This window comes from Canis lupus, chromosome 12 (genome assembly GCF_048164855.1).
Source record: "Canis lupus baileyi chromosome 12, mCanLup2.hap1, whole genome shotgun sequence".
Taxonomy (NCBI): domain Eukaryota; kingdom Metazoa; phylum Chordata; class Mammalia; order Carnivora; family Canidae; genus Canis; species Canis lupus.
This window is the reverse complement of record NC_132849.1, coordinates 14,283,684-14,303,347: the sequence shown is the minus strand read 5'-3', so window position 1 is coordinate 14,303,347 and position 19,664 is coordinate 14,283,684. Positions and strand designations below refer to the sequence as shown.

The window sequence follows — 19,664 nt, the reverse complement described above, 5'->3', positions numbered from 1 at the left end:
TCTTTCCAGTCTTACAATAGAATCATAACTTTTTTAAAAATATTTTTTTGACTGGATGAATATTTACTCCTGACATTCTGACCACTCTTCACGGCTGAACCACATAGTGTACTATGATCACATTTCCTTGTGTAACTTTTTGTTTTCCCTGAGGCTAATAACTGTCCATTTTTGGTTGCTTAGTTTTCATACCTATCACTAATTAGTCCTGTAACTCTCCAAAGGAAGTGAAAAATCCTCTGAACATATTCAGATATATTGTAATTAACACTGATAGTCAACTCCATTTTGCTCTTGTCAACATCCTTCATCATATGTTGACAGTCCTTGGCTGTCTGCTCATATTTAAGAATGGGGCACTAAACATCTACTTGGAAACTGAGTGAAGCTTTTGGAGTGTATGTGACAGCCTCGGGGAATCTGTGTGAGCTGATTTGTTGGGGATACCACTGACTATCAATATCTACAGGCTTTTCCTCCAGGGTTAGTTGGTTTAATCAGAGAGAGATCCACAATCTCCTGCACCCAGGTTGAGATTGTTCCATAAGTCCTGTTGTAGGAATGTGGGAGTCAAGCTGGGAGAATGGACTGCATGCCACCATCACCTAGTTCCTCATTTACAGCCATCTGCGGCTGTTCCCAGTGCTTCTGCATTCAGAGCTTCTCTTGTTTCAATCTCCCTCGGGAGGGAAAATTCTAGTCTTGTGCCAGGATGGGAGAGGGCACACTGGGAATCTAATTACCCCTCAAAAGGCTTTCAACTAAACCTCTTATTTTCAGCCTCACCTGCAACCCTTTCAGGGGTAACTGGTACTTCTAATTGTCAGATTTTCAAGGGCACTGAAGCCTATTTAACTTATCTTTGGTGTTCCCCAACAATTTCTTTGGGTTTCAGCTTTCCCCTGTGTATTGTCAGTTATGGTTTAGTCACCCACTTTCTGCCTTCCAATATTTTGTGACTATTTATTCCTCTTCTATCTATCCTTGTGTGTTTATAAATTAAAATTTTATTTCACATTTGTTTTAGTGGGACTTCTGAGAGAGTGGTTCGGTCCTCCACATTTAATTGGAAATCCCTCACTTCTTAGTGAGGAAACTCAAAGTCACAAAGGATAAGAGCTGTGCAAAGGCACAGAAGCAGTGAAGGGATTGAACCCAGATCTGGCTCTAAATCCTGTGCTATCTCTAGTATGCCACACTTGCTTGATCCACCCTTTGGTCATTCCTTCAATTATCATTTATCATCAGACAATTTTGTGCAGTAGGATTCACTAAAGTTTCCAGGGGAGTAATGGAGGGAGTGCTACATCGCAGAGCATTACTCAACACTGGGCTTTAGATGTTTTCATACTCAGCTATTCTCACCACTGGGAATTTACCACTGACTACTTCTTTTTCTTTAGCCTCTGTGCCACTTCCCACTCTGGTCTTCTTTCCACTCTCTAGTCCTCCCTACATTTTGGGTGGCCTCATTCTCCTTGTTTCATGCTGCCCATGAAAACTCAAAATTTCTCTAACAATTTTCTATGGAATGATTGAGCTATTTTTTCTATATTCTTTTCATACCATGGAAATGGCAGGAAGATGAGAGTAGGAAGGAATTGATTTTGACCTAGAATCCCATTGTATTAGGGCAAAATAGTAAATTTCTGAAAAAAGACTCCACAATTGTATGAATGAAAACAACTTATTTCTCTCATTTAAGGGGAACATATGGAAGGCTATGCTCCATCCAGCCATTCAGGGAATCAGGCTGATGGCAGCTCTGCCAACTTGAGCATTGGCTTCCCAGTATGGTCTAGTCCTTGCCATCTTAGTCAGCTGGAAGAATGTGGAGAAGTGAACGAGCAGGGACTATAGGTCAGACCTGGCAGTGGTACATATCCTAGCTGCTCTCATTCTCTTGTAAGACTGGTCATGTGGCCTTGCCTTGGGGAACAAAGGGCACCAGCAAGTGTGGTGTCAGCCTGCACAACTGCTTCTCAGATAGAACTATCACTGTAGACAAAAAGGAGATGCTATTTTGGTAGTATCTAATTGTTTCTGCTACAAAATCAAGGTATTATTATATCTTCATAAAACAATGAAAATTATGGAAAAAATGGAAATTACCTTCCTAAATGGAATGCCACCCTATGATAGGCAAGGGATCTCAAACCATAGTTGAATTTTTGAAATATCATTTGTTTTCTTTGTGGGACTTCTATCCATTTATCCACCTATCTACCCACCCACCTTTATATATCTGACATTGGCTCTTAAAACAAAGGAAAGAAGCCATTAGTCAGCCAAGAACTTACCGGTAAAATTGGAGGCTGCGTTTCTCAACATCTCTGCCCCTACACAATTTTCTTGCCCTATCCTGTGTGTCTCCAATTGAGATTTTGTTAAGTTTACTTTAGTTTGATATGAATTTAAGAATACAGACTCATTTTTTTCCCACTGCAAGTGCAAGTGCCCCCCATCCCAGCACTCCTCTCCCCACCTGTGTTTTGTTGGGTTCACATAGGAGGTATGCCTCTTAGGGTTTGAGAAATGTTGGGATTGAGTGAGCTGTAGCAAGTTTACATCTTGCATGAAAAGTAAGTGTACAGGTTACCCAGGAAACCTGCAGAAAGCCCAAGCTTAGAGCAAACAGGTGCAGAATTGAGGACTAGTTATGAAACAATTTGGGTGACTGTGGACAGGGTAGCAGGAGATGAAGAAGAGGCAGGAATTTCAATCCCATGAGTGGTTTTGGGAGATGTGGCAGGAACCAGTGTGGTGAGAGATTGGCTAAGGCTTGAGGCTACAACCTGAATTTGGTGGGGACATCTTTTTTGTTTGTTTGTTTTTAAGATTGTATTTACTTATGTATTTGACAGAGAGAGAGATAGAGAGGGAGAGAGAATCTGAAGAAGACTCTACATTGAGGGCAGAGCCCAACTCAGGCCTTAATCCTACAATCGAGAGATCATGACCTGAGCTGAAACCAAGAGTTGGACACTAAATTGACTGAACCACCCAGGCACCCCAATAAGGACATCTTTGATGTCACTATTTCATGTAGACAAGAGAGGCAATGGCCTGGCTGACCTTGAGACACCTCAGAAACCATAGGAACAGAGATCACTCTGTATGGATCACTTGATTCTCACCTACTCCACCCTTCTAGGCAATTGAAAGCCACCTTCAACCCAAAAATAGCAGAATAAAAGCACATAAAAGATCTATTTTATCCAGGACTAAATAATCTGAATGGAAGTCAATATATAAACTATTGTTGACAGACTATATCATAGATCCTAATCGTGGAGAAATATATACACACTCTGATTAGTTAAACAAAATCACCATACACACAAGTAAATTAAGCAACTGTAAACAAGAGATCCATTCAGAGAAACAGGAAAATATATAAGAAAACATAAAACAAATTTATTCCATTAAACTTAAGTTAAAAAAGAAATACTCAGGGTGCCTGGGTGGCTCAGTCAGTTAAGCATCTGACTCTTGATTTCAGCCCAGGTCATGATCTCACAATACAGGGTTGTGACCTCAGGGTCATGAGATTGAGCCCAGCTTCAGGCTGCATCCTCCTTCTGCCCCTCTCCCTGCTTATATGCTCTCTCTCAAATAAATAAATAAATCTTAAAAAAAAGAAAGAAATATTCCACATTTGTATTGCTAATTCCAGCAGTAATTGAATCTATCTTTGGGGTTTTTAGTTGTTAATCATTTTCCTTTCTGGCAAGATCCAGGTGCTTAAGACTCTGTCTCCTGTAATCCCTCAGGTCTGCAATTACTTTGGGTTGGTTTCTTTCTTTCTTTCTTTCTTTCTTTCTTTCTTTTTTCTTTCTTTCTTTCTTTCTTTCTTTCTTTCTTTCTTTCTTTCTTTCTTTCTTCTTTCTTTCTTCTTTCAGATTTTATTTATTTGTTTGAGGGAGAAAGAGGGAGAGAGAACACGAACAGGGAGAGGGATAAAAGGAGAAGCAGACTCCCTGTTGAGCAGGGAGCCTGACTTGGCGTTTGATCCCAGGACTCCAAGATCATGACCTGAGTCAAAGGCAAATGCTTAACCAACTGAGCCACCCAGTTGCCCTAGGTTGGCTTCTTTCTTAGAATGTCTACATGGTGATTCAATTGGCCATTAGCAGCCCTGGGACTTTGTTTTATAATAATTCCAACAAAAGTCACTCTCATTGACCTGGCAGTGGCCAGTGCTCATTGTTATTAGACATATGACCAGGAGACTGCCATGTTTCCATTGTCATATGCCTGTTTACCCCTGCACTCTGAGGATGGAGTCATCTCCATTCAGCCTACATGAATGGAGAATTGAAGGAGAGGTGGTGGTCGTAAGAGGAAGAATTGGGTACTGGGCCAGCAAAAACAACTGTTTACTTACCCAACCTAATTATTATTCATGTGAAAGGCAGCACAGAGGAACTCTTAGATATGCTAGGATTCAGAAAGTAAACCACCCATTACTCCTTCTGAAAAATTGCTTGAAGAAATATAACAGAGAAATGAATCAAAACAAGAACTCCAATACAGAAGCTGTGCTATAAAAGAAATGGTGGCAAGCAATAAAATCTTAAAACTTATGTTAATGTATAAGTTATTGCTAGTAACATAGTTAGAAATTTAACAAGATGAGAAAAAAATTCTTTGGAGAGCTAACCAAAGTGAAAAGAAGTTTGTAGTAATAAACTACACTGAACACCTCTGGTTATTCCAATGAAAATCCTCAGATTAGGTGAAGGTGGAAAGGAAAATGCATGAAATGTAAGAAAGAGTAACAGCAAACTGGAACCCACCAGGACCAACAGGAACCATATTTGTCTCTCACTGTCTAAATAGCTGGCACCAACTGAACATGCAACAGGACCAAAAATCTGAGAAACAGGAGGGGATCCAGTGGAGCTGAGGGCCACTGTCCACACTAAGATCATCTGGCAGATATGCAGCACTCATGCATAGCAATAGTACCTGGCCCAACAGGTACCAGGCCCAACACTGGCCTTCCATGTTAAAAAAAAAAAAAAAAAAAAAAAAGGCTACTCCTCCACTCCTGTCTTCCAAATCTCATGTAAATTTCTCTTGGGGCCCCCTGAACTCACAACCACATAAGGAAGGGAATTCTGTGAAATGTAGGGCTTCCAGCTTAGACAAGGAGTCTCAGCGAAAACCCATCACAAGAATTAAATAAGAGAGAAAGAAAGCAAATGCATTCAATGGTTAACTAAATAATTTACAGGAGAGCAGTAATGCAAACCTAATGAAGGTAAAAGGAAAAACATACAGACAAAAAACAAAACTTAATAAATTAGAAAGTAAAGATTCCATACACTTAATAAACAATCCAAAGTGTTCATTTGTATCAAGACTAATAAAATAAGACAATCTTTAACAGTGCCAATCAAATACAAAAAGAATACACAAAATGTTATGAATGAGAAACAGCACAAAACCCTAGAAAAAGCGATTTCTAAAAAAGATAGCAATTAACAATTGGAGATTCAAATTAAAAATACCAGTTGTAAGAGCATCAGAGCCTTAAAATAATCAAGGATAAATATAACAGATTATGTGCAAGACATATACATGGAAAATTATAAATCCTTGCTGAGAAATTGAATAGAGCTGAAATGAAAAGAGGGATATACTGTGTTTGTGAACTGGAGGACTTAAATATTATTAAAACTTCAGTTGTTTCTCCAAATTATCTATGAATGTAAAACAATCCAAATTAAAACCCCAGCAGGCTTTGTGTGTGTGGTGGGGGGAGAAGAGATAGAAATTGCTAAACTGATTCAAAATGTATATGGAAATGCAAAAAAGGTGTGTATATATATATACATGAATACTACTCAGTCATCAAAAATGAAATCTAAGCATTTGCAATGATGTAGATGGAGCTAGAGGATATGATGCTAAGTGAAATAAGTCAATCAGGGAAAGAGAATCATCAGATGATTTTGCTCATAGGTGGAATTTAAGAGCAAAACAGAAGATCATAGGGGAAGGGAAGGAAAAATAAAGTAAAATGAAATCAGAGAGGAAGACAAACCATAAGAGACTCAACTCTAGGAAACAAACTGAGGGGTGCTGGAGGGAGATGGAGGACAGGATCACTGGATGATGGGCATTCAGGAGCACACGTGATGTGATGTGCACTGGGTATTGCATGCAACTGATTACTCACTGAGCTCTACCTCCGAAACTAATACTATACTATATGTTAATTAATTGAATGTAAATAAAATTTCAAAAAAAGAAATACAAAAAATCTAGAAGAACCAAAACAATTTTGTTAAAAAGGACAAAGCTGGAGGACTTAATTAAACTTTGTTTTCATGACTGCAAAATGATAGTAATCGAGACAGTGTGGTGTTGGAGTGAGGATAGAGATAGAGATCAATGGGACATATATGGTTAGTTGATGTTCTGCAAAGGTGCCAAAGTTATGAAATGGAGATTTTTTAAAAAATAAAACATGGAAGTAGAACAATTAGATATCCATATGTAAAGAAGTGAACTTTAATCTTCACCTCCATATACTGTACAAAAAATTAGCATGAAATAGATCATAGATCTAAATGTAAGAGCTTTAACTATAAAACTTCTAAAAGAAAACAATGAAGAAAATCCTTGAGATGTTAAGTTAGGCTAGTTTCTTAGGACACAAGACACCACAAAGTATAGAAGAAAAAATTAAATTGCACTTTATCAAAATAAAAAGTCTTACTTCTTGAGAGACATTTAAGATATTGAAAATACATGGCTACAGGCTTGGAGAAAATAGTTGCAACTATATTTGTCATATAAAGAATTCTTACACATTAACAAGGGGAAGGCAAACAGTTGGATAAAATGTGGATAAAAGATTTGAATAAGTACTTCACCAAAGAAGGTACAGGGGTAGCAAAAAGGCACATGAACAGATGCTCAGCATCATGAGTCAACGGGGTATATAAATTAAAACCACAATGAGAGATCACTATGTACATATTAAAATTAAAAAGACTGACCATATCAAGTGCCGGCAAGGATATGAAACAGTGGCACTACTCTCATAAGCTGCTGATGGGAATGCAACATGGTATAGCCACTTTGAAAAATGGTCAATTTCTTAAAATTTAAACGTATATTCCAGCACTCTTATTCCTATTTATCCAAGAAAAATGAACGATGTGTCCTCACAGAGGTTTGTACAAAAGCTTTATTTGAAATAGCCCCCGAATTAACTCCCTGAAGCTGCTGTAACAAATTACTAGACATCGTGGTTTAAAACAATACACGTTGACTCTCTCATGGTTCTGGGATCCAGATATCCAGTTTCACTGGCGTGAAATCAAAGCATGGCATGATCCTGCCTCTTCTGGAGGCTCTAGGGGAGACCCTGTGTCTTTTCTCCACCAGTTTCTAGTGGCTACTGGCCTGCCTTTGCTAGTGGCCGTATCACTGCAGCATCTTCAAATTTCTCCCTGCTCAGTCTTCATGCCTCCTTCTCTGTGCACGTGCCAAGTCTTCCTCTGCCTCCTTCTTATGAGAATACATGTGATGGCATTTAGTGCCTACCCTGATATTCCAGAATAATGACCCCATTTTAAGATTCTTAATTTAATCACATCTGCAAAGATGTTCCTTCCATATAAAGCAACCTTTATAGATTCCAGGTATCAGTATGTGAGTATCTTTTGAGGGGTCATTTTCTCAGCCTACCATAGTCTCAAACTGGAAATAATCCAAATTTTCATCAACTGATGAATGGATAGACAAATTTCAGTATATCCATACAATAGGATACTAATCAGTAATAAAAAGGGATGAGTTCCTGATACATGCATGCATGACAACATGCATGTTGTGCAGATGACATCAGATAGAAAACGCAAATTCTTTCTGATTCGATGCTTACAAAATTTGAGGAAAGGCACAGTTACAGTGAGAGAAAGCAGACCGGTGGTTGGCTGCCTGGGGCAGAAGTGGGGATGCGGTGGGTTTTGAGGGAAATTTATGGCACCACCAAAATACTCTGTTTTTGGTAGAGGTTACAAGAAAGCATTAATTTGTTAAGACCCATTGACCTAGAGACTTAATATGGGTGAATTTTTAAATGTAAATTCCACTTTAGTAAAGCTTCTGTTAAAAAGGAAAAGACATTTGCAAATCTAGAAGAGTTGGTTGAGTTTTAGGGAAAATACAACTAAAACAGAGTCAAGAAGAAAAAGAAAGGCTGACTAGAGCAATAAACATGGAATGCATCTAGCGGTTTGTCAGGAACTTTGCCCCTTTGCCCCATCTCTTACGAACTGTACCAAAGGCACCGAAGGTATATGTACTTGCACGTGATTGATTTCAAACCTATGAGAATTCATGTGCAACTTATATTGCTGCAGTGAATAGATAAAAAAGGAAAAGTTTTTATTTAATGAAATCTATTTCACCCTAATACAAAAGCTTTATAAAATAGCAGCAAATAGAAAACTACTGAATAATATACTCATGAATAAAACATCAATAGAACATTAGCAAGTCAAGTGCATTCCTATGTGGAAAAAGAACAGCCTCTGCTAGAACTCCAGAAAGAATGCAAATGCTCCATGAAAGGGAATGTAATCATAGTACACCATGCGGCTCAGATGTGGCATGTTAACCATTAGAACATGGAGACCAGGTGGGATCCCCGGGTGGCGCAGCGGTTTAGCGCCTGCCTTTGGCCCAGGGCGTGATCCTGGAGACCCCGGATCGAATCCCACGTTGGGCTCCCGGTGCATGGAGTCTGCTTCTCCCTCAGCCTGTGTCTCTGCCTCTCTCTCTCCCCCTGTGTGTGACTATCATAAATAAATAAAAATAAACAAACAACAACAAAAAAGAACATGGAGACCAGGAGAAATATTTTTGTGTGGCAGTAGAAGAGTACTCCCTTTCCACAGTAGAAAGTCAACAGATCTTTAATCTACTAACAGTTTAAATTTGGTTAATTAAGAAAGAGGAATATAAACAAACAATTTAGATATATGCAGTTAAAGACCAGAAAACCACCAAAGGAACCGCAAATGTCTCAATGGGGAAAGGAGGAGTGAGCTGGGCATTGTTAGTTTTCATCATGAGATTTTTTTATTTTTTTACTTTTAATATTATGTTCAGGGTATTCCTCTGGTGGAAGAGGTGTTTTTCAGGTATACAAGTCTGTAAGGATGTTCATCTCAGCATCAATTCTGAGAGTGAAAAAAAAAAATCACTGTCCACTTGGGGAGATCATTTGAGCATTTGCCTCATGAGCAATCAATGTGCCCAGGAGAATAATAGCTGTAGAAGATGATAGCAGAAGTGTCTGTGATTAGTGGCCAGATGGGTTATTAAAGTCACACTGCTGCAGGAGTTCAGGAGAGAGCGAGAGAGAAAGAGAGACAGAGAGAGCGTTCCCACCAGGACTGGCTTGGGGAAGGAGATGAAAGCTGTGCTAGGTGAGCTGGAACACAGATGGCTCGGGGGTAGGGGTTTAATACTTCCTCCAGGCAGGAGTTGGTGGGGGGCAGGAGGCCAGGGTAGGGAGAAGCGGGCACATTTGCCTGGAGGAGGGTAGGGGGACGGGATGGGGGGAGGATGAGAGATCCCGTTGAGGGTCATAAGGTGATGTGGAGAGCAGGGCTTTGAAAGACTGATGTGTTCGGTCAGAGATGCAACCAGATGTCATTCCCACCAAGCCCTGACGCTGTGTGGTTTGTGGGGTTTCTCCAGAAATGTCTATGCTCTTTCCCTGTACCTTTGAGATCGAAACACACAGTTTTGGGGTGGCCAGTAGCCAAGGTTAGGTTCAGTAAAGCTGGAGGAGTTGGGATTAGAGTAAGTCTGAGGACAGGTTCAGCAGTGAGTCTGTGGCCAGGGGTAAAGTTCAGTCTGAGGCCAGGTTTAGTTAGGGTTCAGTGTGCGATCAGGGTTAGGGTTTGTCTGCAGATGCTGGCTTCTGATTGGATCCCATGTCCTTTTGTGTCAATGAATGTTGCTTAAGTGCACGGATGAACTGCAAATTTTGGCTGGCTATTCTTCTCAAAGCCCTTCAGCCTCTGCCTTTCTTTCTCTCCCTTCTCTTGGCTTCCCATCTCCCTCTCACCACATACACATACAGGCATCTCTCCCAGACCTCTCTAGGCCCAGCTGTCCCTAAGTCCCAATCTAGTGCCACACCCTGTTCTCACTGACTGGGTTCCAAGCCCCTGGCAGTGGGTGCCTGGCCTGTGTTGTGAGGAAGGGGCTGCCTGGTGGGAGGTGTGGTTGGGGGGCTCTTCATCCCTGTGCCCACCTCTCTCTCCAACCCAGCTGGAGTTGGGATGGCTGCCTTCCTTACTCAGTGCCCGGGAATCTTGTCCTATACAATGTCTGGGTGCTTTCGAGGCAGGTTACTGAAACTTTAATCCTGGCTTTCCTTTTATTCCTGACCCCCCCAATAGCCACGGTCTCAGCCACTCCCTTTCCTTGTCCCCGGCAGACACACCCGAGTCAGGCCTTGGAGCAGGACTCCCCATCCAGCCCACAGCCTGCTGGGTGTGGAAGCTGTCCCTTGACTGGGTCGGGTGGGGTGGAGGTGTGATGGGGGGGGCACGAGACAGGGCACTGTCTCCTTGTCCCACTGCCACCCTCCTGGGGGCACGCCTCCCCGGCTGCTGGGACTCGGCTGCCTTCCAGCTTGGCTCCCTTCCTGGACCTGGGCTTCGTGCTCCAACATGCAGGAGTTTCAGGAGAGGCTTTGGGGATGCAGAGCCCAGCCTGGCACTGAGGCAGCCAGGGAGGGAGGGGCTGAGCTCCTGCTGCCCTTCTGACCCCCTCTCCCTCCTGTCTCCTTCGTTTGTTCTCTCTGGGTCCTCGCCCCACCCCAGTCTCTGCCTCTTCCCGTCCCTGCTTGAGCCTCTCCTTACACCCTGCCCCTTGTTGCCATGTGTCCCTGTCACTGTCCTGCTCCCGCGCCCTATTCTGGCCTCCCTGACTGGTTTCCATCTGCCTTCTTATTCCCTTCTGTCTGCATCTTTTGCTCGCAGGCTTCTCTTGCCATCATCACAGGTTGGAAGGGCAGGTCTCATCCCCCAATTACAGTATGGCAGTAGAGCCATACAACAAATATCTGTTGGTGGTGATAATAATTTGCGGTGGGGGGGGACCCTTCCCTCAACCCCCCCCCCCAATGATCCCTGTTAGGACACCTCATTGGTGAGTCACTTCTTGGAGCAGAGGCCATTCAAAACCACAAGACGCTCTCTGAGCTCCTAGCAGACAGGTGCCAGCACTGTGCAGTGGGCTGGAATGTATGAGGGAGACCAGTCTCCAGCCTCCAAGAGTTTACTATGGTGGGAGGGGGGCGGGTGTGGTGAGAATACAAATGCTAAAAAGAAGAACACTGTCAGATGACAGTAATCATTCAAGGCAATACCTGGAAGCCCTCGTGGAATGTGCAACCTAAACTCCCCTCTGGTTCTGAGGACTCATCGGTTGTGGTGGGCTGGGGGAGCTTGCAAATCCATATGGAGTCTATAGGGGGAGAAGCGGCTGCTGAGAGCTGGGTGGGATTTGTGGAGGAGGGAATTGCACGCCGGGTGCGTGGCAGTCCGGCCAGGCTGGGGTTGGGGGGGCAGGGGGAGCAACTGTGTAGAGGTGGGGACGTGCTTGGTGCCAGGGTCTTGGGAGGGTAGCTTGCTGGGATCTCTGTGATGGTGTTGGTGGACAAATGGGAAAAGGCTGAGAGACCACTTGAGTGCAGAGAATGGCCTTGGACTTGACCTTTTGCGCAGTAGGGAGTGAAGGTAGCTTCTGGAGCACAGGGATGATGGGCCTCAAACTCCATGTCAGGAAGCGACTCCAGTCTGTAACACATACTGCTTCCTCCGATAATAACAAGCACCAGAGCGTGATGATCCCAAGACCAGGAAATGGTGCCAGTCCTTGAAGACCACCCTGTCCCCCACTGAGGACCAAACTCCAGCCTGTAGCATCTGTCTACAGTGTGAGGCCTGCAGGGATGCCGGCCATTGGGCTTGTGCCCTGGCAGGTTAGAGAAAGGGCTTGTGATGACTACATCACCCTGTGCTTAAACCCTTTCATGGTTTCCCCTGTACCTGGGCTGAACTTAAAGCTGCAATGAGGCCTGAAGGCCCTGCATGGTGTGGAGTCTGTGTCCTCTTACGTCTCCCTACAGCATACTTCAGCCACCTCCCTGCACACTTTCTCTCAGCCTACTCTTCCCCACTCGGGGGCTTCCCTGCCCACTGCGGGCGGGGTTTGGTCCTGCCCCGCATCACATTCACGGAGCCCTGGCTCCTCAGGAGGCAACTTCGGGTGGGGTGCTTTGCTGCTAATTGACTCCTGTGAAGTACTTGGAAGCATAAAGGATGACACCAGTGAGGAATGTAGCTGCTAATCCCAGTGTCTCTTGAGTCAGAGGAGGAACTGGGGAGGGAACAGCCCCGAGAAGTTCCCAGATGGTCTCCTCCACATCTCTGGGAGATCTACCCTTTCAGGGTCTGCACCCCCTGGGACAGCCCCCAGGAGACTCCCTTTCCAGGAAGCAACCCTGAGCAAATCACCAGTCCCGGGTGTTTCTGTCCCTCGGGACAAGGTAGAGGGAGGAGCCAGGGGAGGGTCAGGAGATTAGGTCTGAAAAAGTCTCTTGTACCTGAACAAGCAACAGGGACCTGAAAGCCTACTTCAAAGCAGCTAAAACAAGAGGGTTGGTTTGTCTTCACACATAGCAAGGGGTTCTGACATGGGGGGGTGATCCAGGGCTGACTGACATAGCAGTTGTAGCATCTCCTTTAGGGTGGTAAATGTTAAAATGGCATGTGATTAAAAGGCAAGGAGGCTCTCTCTTCTTTCATTAGTTAGAAAACATTTTCTTATGGCCCCCTGGTCCCACTGACCAAGATTGGATGGCACGCTCAGGCCAGGAGGGTGAGACCCTGTCATCAGTTTGCATGGCTGGCTCTCAGAGGGTAACCATGGGCATGCTTGATTGTCCTGGCCATGCCATGCTGTGACGACCACCGGTGGGCAGCTGGAGGTGTCCTCCAATACTTGGGGTGGTTGCATCTTCCATGACCTTTGGATGTCATGCCAGCCATTCATGGGGGCAAAAAGCCTGCTTTTTATTATCCAAGCCTAGGACCTAATTCCATTGTATAGAAATGTTCTTGCCCAAGACTTAGCAGAATTAAGTCACTAAATTATCAATTGATGGATAATTCTCTGTGGTTGAGAGCCACCCACCACTCCTAGGCAGCATGGTTTCATGGGGCATGAGCAACTGGATCTTTCTGCATTTGCTGCTGTCACAGTGCCTTGTCTGGGGTGGTCCTCCTTGACCACATAACATATTGAAACACAATTATCTTCTTAGAAATTGCTTTCTTCGTATTCCTCCTTTCTGGGAAGCATGGCATTGTATTAATCTTTGAAACTGTATCATCTACGGATTTCACTTCAGGATAGAAAAGAGAGTAGATTAAAAGGTTTGCTATCAAAAGAGGATGTTGGGTTTGAAAGGGTTGTGAGCCTCTGGCTTAGGCCAATAGAGTTCACCCCTGGGGTTGAGAGCAGCTGGGATGATGAGCTTCAAGACAGAATTGGGGGTTTCCAGCAACAGAGGACTAGGGGGAGTGGAGTGTCACCTGGGAAGCCATTGATGCATCCTGTGTAGAGTGTGGGGGGGGCTCCATTTGCTCATCTGTGCAATGGGTTGGGTATCTCAGCTCTAGTTACCTCACCCCCTATGAGACGAACTCAGGGAGCAGTGAGAGCCCCCCTGAAGGGTGTAGGGTGCTGCTGTGCCCTGGGGCCCTGAATACCTTAGCCATTTTTATTGATCCCTGTTCTTGCCCTCACAAGCCCCAGTCCTCATAATAGTTTAGCCCCAGAGGCATTAAGGCCACCAACACCAACTAGAAACATGGTGATCTGTGCATCTATAACTCCACCACAGTGTGGTGTTTCTTAGCATGCTGTTGGGCTGCCCCTTCTGGGTAAGATGCCTGCTGATGGGCCTGTGTTCAATAGAAAGAAACGGATGGAGATGGTGGCATTCCAGGTATCCAGATAAGTGGAGACAGTGCAAATGCGGTCCACCGTTCTCCAAGGACTGGCCTCCATCTCCTGGAATTCCCTTCTTGGCACCTCGGACACTGGCTTTAAGCTTCTTCCAGTGGGGGAGTGGGTCTAGGGGCAGTGGGGAGGGCTTTGGTGGTGCCTTAGCTTGCTGGAGTAGTGGCGGGGAGTGGGGCTAGTCTTGGTCTTGCTTTTAATTTATCCAGTGGTTAAGAGTGAGGCTGACTGCCTGGGTTTAAAACAGTGTCTGGATTTAAATGACAGAGCCACACGTTTCACCACTCTGCCTCAGTTTCCTTCTTTATAAACAGCATTAGATTAGAAGAAACAAAGTATATGAAGCTTTAGAACTGTGGCTGGCACAATAGGATTTAGCCATTGGCTGACTCTTAGTTACTGACACATGAGGTCCTGAGGCTAAGGGCAGCAGGCTGATAGGGTACCCCCATCCTTTGCTGGGCCCAGAAGCTGTAGTACCAGGAATCATGACTCACACTCTGGGAGAGCCGCCTCAGAACCTCTGCTTCTCCTCCCAGTCCTGGAGTGGCTGGGCTTGTGAAATGACCTCAACTGGGAGGAATGAGGGGCACGGAGTCTATAAGGCTGGGTGTAGATCCCTGCCTACCCTTGGGGCCCTCCCAGCCATACCTGGTACCTGCTCCCTCGCAGGTGACCAATAGGCAGCAGGATTCCGAGGGTTCCCACAGTTACTCACTGTGACCTCAGACCCAGCACACAGGACCCCTAAGCTCCTCCCTTCTGCTGCCTGCTGCTTACAGACTGTTCTCGAGCCTCAGATGCACCTTTGACCCTGACCTCTAGCTGAGACCTCAAGGTGGCTTCTGACTGTGGCTCTGCCATTTGACTGAATTCTGGGCTCAGACAGTCGCTGTTCTGGTCCCTGGCTGAGCTCTAGCCCTGATTGTAGACTGACCCATCTCTCAGACATGCAAGGCACTCAGGGGGCCTCTGGGATGGAGTTCCTGTCTCTGAACCCTTTGTCCTCTCTTCTAACCCCTGGGCATCTGAATGAGAGTGCCTGCCTGCCTCCCCCTTGCATCCTGGACGGGATCACAAGGAGAGGGGGCCTCAGCCTGGGAAGAGAAGATGCTGGCTTTGTCTCTTCAGTCTATTTTGCAGCGATGCCCACTGAAGAGGATCCTTCCTCCTGCTTCCTCTGACTACAGCTCCCAGATAGAAGAGACCGCCACCCTCCATTGGTCCAGAGTGCTCCCTAAGAGCAATGACCGAGCTCCCTAGTTGGGCCAGGCTTATTAAGGATAGAACTGTGTTTCTTCCATCAGATTAGGGCATCCCCAAGAGCCTGATTTGTTGTTGTCGTTTTTTAAAGATTTTATTTATGAGAGACATACACAGAGAGAGAGAGATGGGGGAGGGAGGGTGGTGGCTGAGACACACACAGGAGGAGCAGACTTCATGCAGGGAGCCTGATGTGGGACTTGATCCCAGGACTCCAGGATCATGCCCTGGGCCAAAGGCAGGCGCTAAACCACTGAGCCACACAGGGATCCCCAGGAGCCTGATTTGTGTCTCAGTCATCCAAGGAACGCGTCCAAGGAGGGGATAGGAATAGCTGGGGTACTGGAGTTGTCAAGCTTGCAATCAAGTCTTGGTACCACCATGATTAGCTGTGCGTTCTTGGGCTCAGCTTCCTCAGCTGTGATGTGGGGCGGTGATGTCACTTAGCTGGTGGGGCCATGAGGATTAGACGAGAGGGGCCTTGGGAAGCACCAGGTGAAGGTCCTGGCACTGTGACTGCTCCATGGATGTCAGACATCACTGATATTGTAACTCTACCATTTCAGTGTTCTGCAAGGGCAGGGACACGCAGTGAGGCTAAGATTCCCCCTCCTTCTTCCACCATCACCCCTACCCCAACACACACATACCAGGTCTTTCTCATGGGGTAGAGATCAGATGGCGGTGTCTAAGCTGGCCTCCCCTGCCACCCTCACTTCTTATAGCTCCTTGGGGGCTCTGGGCCTTTAGGGCCTGGTCCAGCCTCTCCATGAGCTCCTCTCTGCATTCCCCCCTAAGAAGGCCTCTCCTTCCTAGCCTCACTTCCCTAGAGCTACCATTCTTTGTGGGTTGCCTGACCCAGCCTATTTCCTCCAGGAAGGCTCCTAGGTTGAAATCTGCCAGGGTCTGGCTCTCTAAACCTAGGTCACAAAAGCCAGGTTGTTCCTCCTCTGTTGATGGTCTTGCCATGATCCCAAGCTGCCTGGCTCTCTGGAGCTAGTGAGGATCCAAGGCCCAAACTGCCCCTCCCACCATGGATTTTCTAAGGTAAAGCTGGGATAAGGGTGGGGTGAGTCCCCTGAGTCAGAGCCACCATGCTGGGGACCTATCCATGGTACTCGTGACCCAAACAGATACCCAAACTGCTCTCAGGAGGGTTTGGCTTCTTTTCCTCTCTTTTCAATTAAGTAAATCAATTAAGTCATTTTGAATGACTCCAGTTGGCCACCTGAGGCTTTCTCCTTAGTGAGGCCTGATTCATTAAGACAACAAGACAGGTGCCAAGGTCAGCGATGACTTCATGAGCCAGGGGCACACTTCCTATAGATGGGTTGAGGGGTCTTACCCACAGACCATTTCTCAGGGGAGAGAGAAGAGCAAGGCAAGCATCCTCATGCGTGACCTAGACTAACCTCTGGGGGAGAGACCAAGAAAACGAGGACAAGATGCTCCATGGCGTCGCTTGGCCAAAGCAGGGTGTGAACCCAGGCTGCCCCAGAGATTGGGGCATCCACTTTTTCATCAGCCACGAGCATTCTTCAAGGGTCTCCTGGATGCCAGGTTTTGGAGAAGGATGAAAGAAGATGGTTCTATGACTCCTGGAGACTTTTTAAATCTTGGCTATTGGGGATATGATTGTGTCAGTTTCTATGTTTGACATATTTGTGTCTTTCTCCTCTGGAATTTTTATTCGTTGTTTTTATTTCTTTGCAGCATTATGTGCATGTATCTCATTGTAAGCAACCTCATGTCCCCTCTGGAAGTAAGAGTATAAATGAAAAATCAACTGGTTGTCAATAGCCACTCACAGACCTTTAGAGGGGATTCATGTGAACACCTGTGTCTTTCCCCTTGGTTGGATGTCCTCTCAAGCTACAGGGTGTGGAAAAAGGGAATTTTCTGGGCCCTGAAGACCTGGAAACAAGTGCCCACTGTAGCTTCTGGTTGGGGTGAGAAGCAGCAGGCCTTGGCCCAAACTGTGGCTCTCTGTGGAAGGAGAGTGGTTTAGGTTTAGGCCACAAGCCTGACTTTTGACCCTAGCTCCACATTTCTCCAGGTAGTGGGATCTGGTCAGATTCTCTTGCCTCAGTGGACCTCTGGATATGGTGAGGGGTATGATGGGTTTGATGAGGGCCCCAACCTTGGCTTTTACTGGGCTTCTGCAAGTCTCCCCTGAGTGGATTTTAACAATTTCTCTGATCAGGGCTAATTTGCACACTGCTCTTGCTGCTCAAAGAAAACTAGGAGGGTTTGCTTAGACTCCAAGCCTAGAAAAGCCCTCTGTTCCTAGCTCCTAGAAGGGGAATCTATCTGTTATGGGAACAGCTTCTCCTTGGCCCCAGAGAGACCACTCACCCCTTGAGGCCTGGTACCCTCACCCTCTCGCCACTGCTTTCCCCACTGGTCCCGGTCCCTCCATGTCACAGTCCCAGTATCTCAGGGTGACCCAGCACTTGCATCAGAGCTGCCTGACTCCTTTGGAGAGGAGCCTGGTTCTAGACTCTGCCCTCCCTAGACTCTGAGCAAGAAGAGCCTGTTGACTGTGCTGAGAGGAGCTTCTAAGAGCATCTCCTAGTCTGGAAATGGGCCGTGGGCCCCGACTCACCTGGCTCCCAGTGATGCTGTGTAAATGGCATCATGGGCACAGTGGACACTTATTGAGCATATGGCATGCCTACTCCCCAACCTCCCCACCACCCGTGTTGGAGCGAACCCTTTATTTGATCCATACAACAGCCCCACAAGTCAAGTACCATTATTAGCTTAATTTTATACATTTGGAAACTGAGGCATAAACAGTTTGTATCACACAATTAGGAAATGGTGGATTACCAAGGTTCTCTTAACCATTACAATCTATAGACTGATTCATTCATCCATCCATCCATTCTAGAACTTCTGATTATGTACCATGTGTCAGATCCATGAGTTAGTGAAACAGACAAGAAGCCCTGCCCATCTGGAACTGACATTTCAGAAGGAGGAGAAAGACAATAACCAGGACACACAGTAGACATGTGAATTATCTAGGACGTTAGAAGCTGGTAAGTGGGGCAACCCGGGTGGCTCAGCAGTTTAGCGCCGCCTCCTGGAGACCTGGGATCGAGTCCCACGTCGGGCTCCCTGCATGGAGCCTGCTTCTCCCTCTGCCCGTGTCTCTGCCTCTCTCTCTCTCTCTCTGTGTCTCTCATGAATCAATAAATAAAATCTTAAAAAAAAAAAAAAAGAAGCTAGTAAGTGTTATGGAGAACGATAAGAATAAAGTGGACTGCGGATGTTGGGGAGGGGGTGCTGCAATTTCAGTGGGATGGCCAAGACTCAAAGGGAGTGAGGGTGGGAGGAGAGGTGTGGTGAGAAATAGTGGGATTCTGGATCAATTTTAAAGGCAGAGCCAAAGGATTTGCCGCTGGACTGGATGTGGGGTGGCAGAGAACTAGAGAGTCCAAATTTGTGGCCTGAACAACTGGAAGGATGAGTTACCATTTAGTGAGCTACAGGGTGGAGAAGGTTCTTTTCTGGTTTGGGGGATGATCAGAGTACAGTCTTGGGCGTGTTGGGTTTGAGCTGCTTATCGTGCATCCCCAGCAGAGCAGTGGAGCCAGCAAGGTCTGGCGTACAGGGAGAGGTCCAGGCTGAGGACTTGGCTCCAGTTGTCCCACAGTCATGGCAGAACAGGAGCATGGGGATTGCCAAGGAAACAGGTCCGGCCATGCAGCAGGTGAGTGGCAGGGCCGGGATTCACACCTGTCTATTCCCCAGGACAGGGACTCCTGCGTTCTGCATCCACTGCCTCTCAGAGACAGCCAGGGCAGGAAGGGGCTAGGGCTGCCTGGGTCCACCATGCCCCCTAACAGAGAGGGAACTGAGGCCTGTGTGACTTGCCTGGGCCGGCGAGGACAAGCGGCAGAGCTAGAACCGAGGCCTCCCTGACGCAGGGTTCGGAGATTTGTGCATGACAAGATAGTACTGGTGGAAGTGCCCCGACAGGCCTGGAATGTGGGAGGGAGTATGGCAGTGATTATTATTATGCCCCATTGGCTAGCCAGGGGCACATTTCGGCAGGATTGCCCTCTCACCCAGTGAGCTCTGGGCACTGGCTCACGTTCTTCCTGCTGGGAGAGGCCCAGGCCCCTGGGTGGGGGCCCTACACTCAGTCCCTGCCTCCCTGATTCATTCCAGCTCTCCTGGGGGCCTGAGTCACTTTCTTTCCAGAGGAGAGCTGCTTGTTTGGCAAATCCCTGGATCCAGCGGGGAAGAATGGGAACTCAAGCCCAGGGTTGGTCCTGTGTATAGGTGAGGCGGGCAGCCACCCACTCCTGCCCCAGATC

The 19,664-nt window shown here is 46.3% G+C and overlaps 1 long non-coding RNA gene across 1 annotated transcript; it reads right to left on the bottom strand.

Annotated features, from left to right (window-relative positions):
* Positions 1 to 13,100: 13,100 nt before the first annotated feature.
* On the bottom strand, positions 13,101 to 14,767 carry LOC140601176 (uncharacterized). Its single transcript, XR_012004229.1, has 2 exons — positions 14,571 to 14,767; positions 13,101 to 13,453 (listed from the first exon to the last, which is right to left on the bottom strand). It is a non-coding gene; the product is annotated as an uncharacterized lncRNA (long non-coding RNA).
* Positions 14,768 to 19,664: the final 4,897 nt, after the last annotated feature.